This window comes from Thermobia domestica, chromosome 6 (assembly GCF_964235325.1).
Source record: "Thermobia domestica chromosome 6, izTheDome1.hap1.1, whole genome shotgun sequence".
NCBI lineage: Eukaryota > Metazoa > Arthropoda > Insecta > Zygentoma > Lepismatidae > Thermobia > Thermobia domestica.
This window is the reverse complement of record NC_137459.1, coordinates 312,841,869-312,848,707: the sequence shown is the minus strand read 5'-3', so window position 1 is coordinate 312,848,707 and position 6,839 is coordinate 312,841,869.

Sequence of the window (6,839 nt, the reverse complement as noted above, 5' to 3'; positions counted from 1 at the left end):
TTGTACTAAAGAGTAGGTGCGAAGGTGTGCGTCGGTAATTTTGCACATAGATAGTACCCCACCAGAAAGCAATAAATGCGAAACGGTTCATGGTACCACCTCATAGAATTCGAGATAAGGAAATTTGTTTGATTGGCTAAATTAAGACCTCAGCAATTCATCCTCCTACAAGCGAGGCTTCCTTAGTCGTTTCCATGGCGAAGTCGGAGGAATACACAGCTAGTAAACTTAAGGCTGAAGGTTTGCGCCCAGCTCGGGATACTTGCTTTCTTTTTCTAGTGTCTTTTAGACTCCCCTGAATATAAACAAATCACGCATATTGGTGATTTTGGGGGAGTAATTTTGGAGATAGGTCGATAGTTGCCCATCGGTGGTCCACTGACGCTTACGGCATGGGAGGAAGTTGTATCTGAAAACTAAGAGAATAAAGGAGCATGGTATCCATGAAGCTCGTTGGCACCCCTAAAAAAACGATGAAACAGATGTCAAAACCGGAAAACACGTATTTCATAATTCCAAAGGTACCGAGGTAAATACATTTGCCCCAAGGTCCCCCGGAGGGTCCCACGAGGGGTGCAACTCGAAATTTAAAAATGGCAAGGGGAATCAAGTAGTGTATCATTTAAAGGTATTACTAAAATTAAAAAAAGATTGTAAGTCTCGAGTCTCTATACTAAACTTGCGCGAGCGTTCCAGATGGTAATAAATCCTCCTTTGAAAACTCCGTGGCCACCTCTAGAAATGTGAAACTGAAACCGATATCAGAAGAGGTAAACACTTGTCTTACCATTGCAAAAGTATAATGCACCAAGGTAAAACAACAAGTGACTCATTGTGGGTTTATTACATCACTAATATTAAATTCTACGTTCCACGGTTGTCTCTTTAGGCTAAAAAAACAGGGTCATTGTGATTTATGAAATTAATGATAGAATACAGAAATGGAAGGAATGCTGGGGCTAGCCCTTACGTCGCCAAGTGCCTGAAAAAGGTAAAAGCAAAACAAAGAAAACAAACTGTGAATAATGTCAAAGTTTATGCCGAACTGTCAATTCTACTGGTACATGAAACTCATCTTGCTCAGCATAACTGCCATTTCTATATTCTACCATTATTTTCATAATTCATAATCACCTGTCCTTTAGCTTGAAGGACACGACCGTGGAACGTAGAATGTAACATTACTTATGTAATAAACTTACAATGGGGCACATTTTGCTCTACGTTGGTGTATTATACTTTGTAATAAGACAAGTGTTTACATCTTCTGATATCTGTTTCTCATTTCTAGAGGTGGCCACGGAGTTTTCAATAAAGGATTAATTTCCATCTTGAACGCTCGCACAAGTTTAGCATAGAAACTAGAGGCTCTTAAAATCTTCTTTCTTTCAGCAATACTTTTAAATGATATAGATCTTTCTACTTGATTTCCCTTCCCTTGATTTGAGTTGGGACCCTCCAGGGGCCCTTGGGCAAATGTTTTTACCTCGAGACGGGGTACCTTTGAAAAGATTAAATACGTGTTTGCCGGTTTTGATATCTATTTCACCGTTGAGACTTTTACGGGTAACAACGGACTTCACGGATACCATGTCGTAAACGTCCGTTTGAAAATTATACCAGCGGCAGACGCACGACGAAAGGCCAACGAACCACGAAACTACTTCCCCAAAATACGTTAAATCGCCTATGTGAGTGATTTGTTTAAATTTAGATGACTCAAACAACACTAAAAAACGGGGTAGGCGCGAACTGTCACCGTTACGATTACGAGGCACGTGTTCTTACTTCGCCACGGAAACGACGATAAAATGCTCGCTTGTTGAAAGATAAATCGTTGAGATCTTAATTTAGCCAATCAGACAAACCCCTATATCTCGAGTTCTAGGTGGTGGTACCGTGAGCCGTTTCAGATTTATTGCTTTCTGATGGGGTACTATATATGCGCAAAATTTGAACATAATCGCCGATGTGCATCTTTGGAACTCTTCTCTTTAGTACAATTTTAACCAGAGATGCTGTAAGTGAATGAAAGCTTGATCCACGACCCGCCGTGACCCACCGCTCAAGTGACCTATTGACCCACTCTGAACCATTGTAACTAACTCCAGGGGCCGCGGTGGCTCAGTGGTAGAGCGTTCACCTCTGGTGCTTGGGGTCCCGGGTTCGATCCCAGCCCCCGCCAAGTGAACTTTGTGGTGGACAAACACCGTGTGCGTGGGTTTTCTCGGGGTACTCCCGTTTCCTCCCACTTTCTTCATTCCACCATTTCATTTATTACTCATCATCACCGTCTCCTTTAGCCTAACCGGCATAAGCGTGGGACGTAAAACTCAAAGATTTCAGTTCATTTGTAACTAACTCCGATCCATGTTGCGTTTAGTCGAAAAATAAAAATATGTAAAATGTTTGTTAATAAATTCTCCGTTTTAAAATAGCAATAGGTGCGTGAGATACGTACTCGTAACCGGGTGACCTTGGCAATACCTATGGTGGAATTGCGCGAGCATTCTGCTGTGTGTCGGTAGTTGTCGCTGCAGCCAGCTGCTTGCTGCGCAGCCAGCGGATGGCCTATTTTCACCTAGGTACTGAAGGAGTAGAGTTCGAAACATGATCATGGGAACTGTGAAATGGAGGTGGTGATATTTAAATTACGAAGACAGGAAACCATTGGATTATGGCTGTAAGGAGAGTGAAGCAGGATTCTGGCCACTAAAATGCTCAGGAAGAAAAACAGGTTTGGAGTAGGGATGGCCAATTCCGGAATTTTTAGTTTCCGGAATCCGGAAAGTAAAATCGGAAAATTCCGGAATTCGGAAAAAAATCCGGAATTCAGAAAAAAATCCGGAATTCAGAAAAAATCCGGAATTCAGAAAAAATCCGGAATTCAGAAAAAATCCGGAATTCAGAAAAAATCCGGAATTCAGAAAAAATCCGGAATTCAGAAAAAAATATTTTTTTTCTTGTTGCAATCCTAAGAATTTTGTTCAAATGCAAACGAACAAATTTCCTTTTTGTAATCCTAAGAATGTATGATGCAAGTTAAGCTGAAACTTACATCCTAAAGTATACACTACTCAATCTTCCCATGGTTAATGAGATGTAGTCCAAAAGTACGATGTACTCCTAATACTTAATTTTTGTTTTACTGTGATATTGTCCAGAGGTAAGACATATGTCACACTGAGTTAAACAACTTGACATAATGAAGATGTTATCATACGTAGTTTTCCAGAAAATCGTGAGAAACGAATTTTTATGAAGTTAAAATATGCGTCGCTTGTTGCCAGTGTGATGCAATTGATAACTTTTATGCTGGAATAGTCTTATTATTATTATTATTATTATTATTATTATTATTATTATTATTATTATTAATCTTTTATGTACTGTAAAAATATGAACTGTTAAGTAGTAGATTTTATCTGTTTTTTGATATCTTCTAACAGTAATAACAAACTGCTTCTAAATACGCAATGATTATCAAGGGCAATGGCATATTAATGTGAGGACTACTCTGCAGACTAGCAATAAACAATAAACAATAACAGATAAACAATAGTTGCAAAAAAAAAAAGTAACTAACTTGGGCACGTCAGAATGTTCGCGAGAATATAGGGACGCATTGAGACTAGCAAAGAGCGTCGTGTTATTATTACTCAAAGGGCCGTACGATGGAGGCATTAACGTTAATGTTAATGGCACTAATGAGCACTTACTTGCTCTAAAGGTTAACCTCATTTTTGAGATGATTCTTAGAAGTGGGGGTGTTGGCATGCAGTTAGAAGACTTACATCCATTATTTAAAAAGCACACGTTATCTGTGGAGTACTAACGATTTGCGTCACTATCGAACACTAACGTAGCACTAGCGACGTTTAAAGTCGACATTGGGGTCTGACATAAGTGGCTTGTCAACTTCACGGACATTATATTTTCCTTGAATGCGAGAATTTTGCGCCCGAAAAATTTGCGCCCTACCACAAAAATAGGAAAAAATGCGCTCGCAATATATTTGCACTGGGATGTTTGCGCCCTACCCCAAAAAGAGGGGAAAATGCGCCGGCTATAAATTTGCACTGGGATGTTAACGCCTTACAATTCAACTTATTTTTGTATTGTGTAAAGTAACTTCCACTCACACTTGAACTAGGCTTGCCTCTCATCGTCTCAGTGAGTTACTCCATCCGTTATAATATTCCGAACAAATGAAAAAATACAATTTTAGTTCACTAAAGGGCAATCCATACAAATACGATTTTTCATTATACTACAAAATTTACAATAAAAGCATAAATGACTGATATATAATTATTTAATTATATAATCAAAGAGTATAATTTAATCTACAAAAGGCTGTTTGGCTCTACCGAGATATCTCTGTTCACAATCCTTGCGAGTTGTTTGGCTTTTCAGGACACAAAATATAGAAAAGAAAATGTAAAGTGAACGTAAAATCAGTTCAGTAATATTATCAAGAACAGCGTGTTTACTTGCTGGAATTACACTTCAAACACACAATTGCGTTCAGTCGTTCTTTCAGAAAAAATGTTCCGGGGGAACACACTTAGTATTCCGGAGGGGGGGTCACTGCTGGTACTATTCTATTTATTATTATATTATAGACGTACACGTATTATTTTGGTCTCCTCCGAGGGGGCACTGTGAGAGCTCTGGGGAGGCCAGTGTTCCCCCAAAATCATCTCTGGAAGAAGCAGTGATTGCGTTGATCCGTTGTGTTCTTTTGGATTATATTGAAGTTTATTCTCTCCTTATATAGCCACAATGAAAATAAATCACAAATGGCATGGTTGTGGGGGGAGGATTGTTTATGCTGTAATGTCAGCCCCTCCGAGCAAATGCGTAAGCTCCAATAGATTCTTTTATTTCGCAGGGCTCAAACTTCCCGGTGGAGGTACATCGCAGGCGCAGTTTTCCCTGTTCTTGAGGTAGGGCGCAAATTTCCCAGACGCAAAATTCTCGACACAGTTCGAATGACCTCGGAAGACTATATCTTTTTCAATACTTTTTTATATTCTTTTACTCGAGATTTCTTCATAGCTTCTTATTAAAATACTAATATATCCTCATTTTATTGTCCTAACCAATCAATATGGGTATGTTGTCAGTAAAATATTTAGATTGATCGAGCCTCTGGTGTGTAACCACAGTATTTCATATCATCCCCCCATTAGAAATCTTGGCTAAACGAACCAATATATGTTGCCAATAAAATAGTTTAGAATGATTGAGCCCCTGGTAAATAACCACAGTATTTCGTGACAGACCCCCCCCCCTTCCTATTACCATATTCTAGCTACGTGCCTGACTCAGCTAATTCTCTACATTCTTTGCCAAGCACACATTTTCTAAAGCGGAAAATGCTCTCTAAATACCTACGCTCATTATTTTCAGCAGATGCACAAATTGGGTAACATTCTATCTACATGAGCCTATGTCGATTACTGGAAACCGCTTCTCGCTATCTATTATTATATTTACTATATAATGATTAACGTTAAAGCCGGAAATGGTTGATTTGTACCGCTTCCGGTTTGAATATTACATTCATCAGGGAACTCGATTCTTAACTATTGACTCTGTACATCATGGCCAAAATTGATGGTAATCCATCAGATAGTTCTTGAGACTGTTTGTTTCACTGACGGACAGAATGAATATATGGCTATAGAGTTTTGATAAACTAAATTCATTAATGAGTGATGATGGAACAAATATAAGAAAGGGAACCAAGAGTAGGCCTACCACCGGGAAAATTTTCGAACACAAAATTAGCCATCGAAAACCCACATGTCCTGGGTTAGAATACCATAGATGAAAACTCTACCATTGAGTCATCAATCACCCGCTTATTAGTTTTATTAATTATTATATTAATATAAATTAATGAATGCCTGCTTATGTTAATTATTGAACAATTACGTTGTATACTTCGTAAAGTCAAAAAATTATAAATTTGTATTTACTGTACATACATTGAGCGCAGAAAGTGTTCGTACACCTATGCTATTGAAACGAGAATGCCTGCGAAAAAGAAACAGAAAATTTAAGAAGTGTAATAACACACACAATATGAATAATGAAAACTAAGTTTTATGAATGTATCAATAAAGAAGCACAAAGACATGTTTAATGGTCAGAAAGTAAATAAATTCCGTAGAAAGTGTATTGAGTAGACGCAAAAAGTGATCGTACACCTGACGTACGAATACGAAACAAAGATACCACAACTGGGGTTCACTAGTATTAATCTGAGTATACACCTCTGTATAGCATGACGAGTAACAGAATGAGTTTAGTTGTGAATAGGAGTGAAAAAACTGCACGGTGGGCTGTCAAAATGGGAAGCAACCGAACAGAAACAAATGAGAAGACAAGAAAAGTAATTATTAAATTGCATAAGAAGGGTAAGTCTTTGAGAAAGATAGGAAACCTTGCAGACAGGCCTCGTTCAACAGTACAAATAATAATTGCGATCAATAATGTTTCTATCACTGTGCCAAACAAAACAAAAAACACTGAAAGACCAAGAGTGTTGAGTGAACAAGATAAACGTTACATTATTAGGGAAAGAAAAAAGGTTCCGAAAAGTAGTGCTGTGCAATTGGCAACGGATCTGGAAACACGCGGTGTTAAAGTATCAGCCAGTACAGTGCGGAATATTTGCAGGGTATCATGGTCGGATAGCCAGGAAAATGTTCTGGGTGAACAAGACAAATCGTATAAAGAGACTAAAGTTTGAGAAAAGAGTATAAAGATAAGGGATCAGGCTTCCTTCTGGAATAGGGTCATATTTTCGGACGAAAGTAAATTTAATC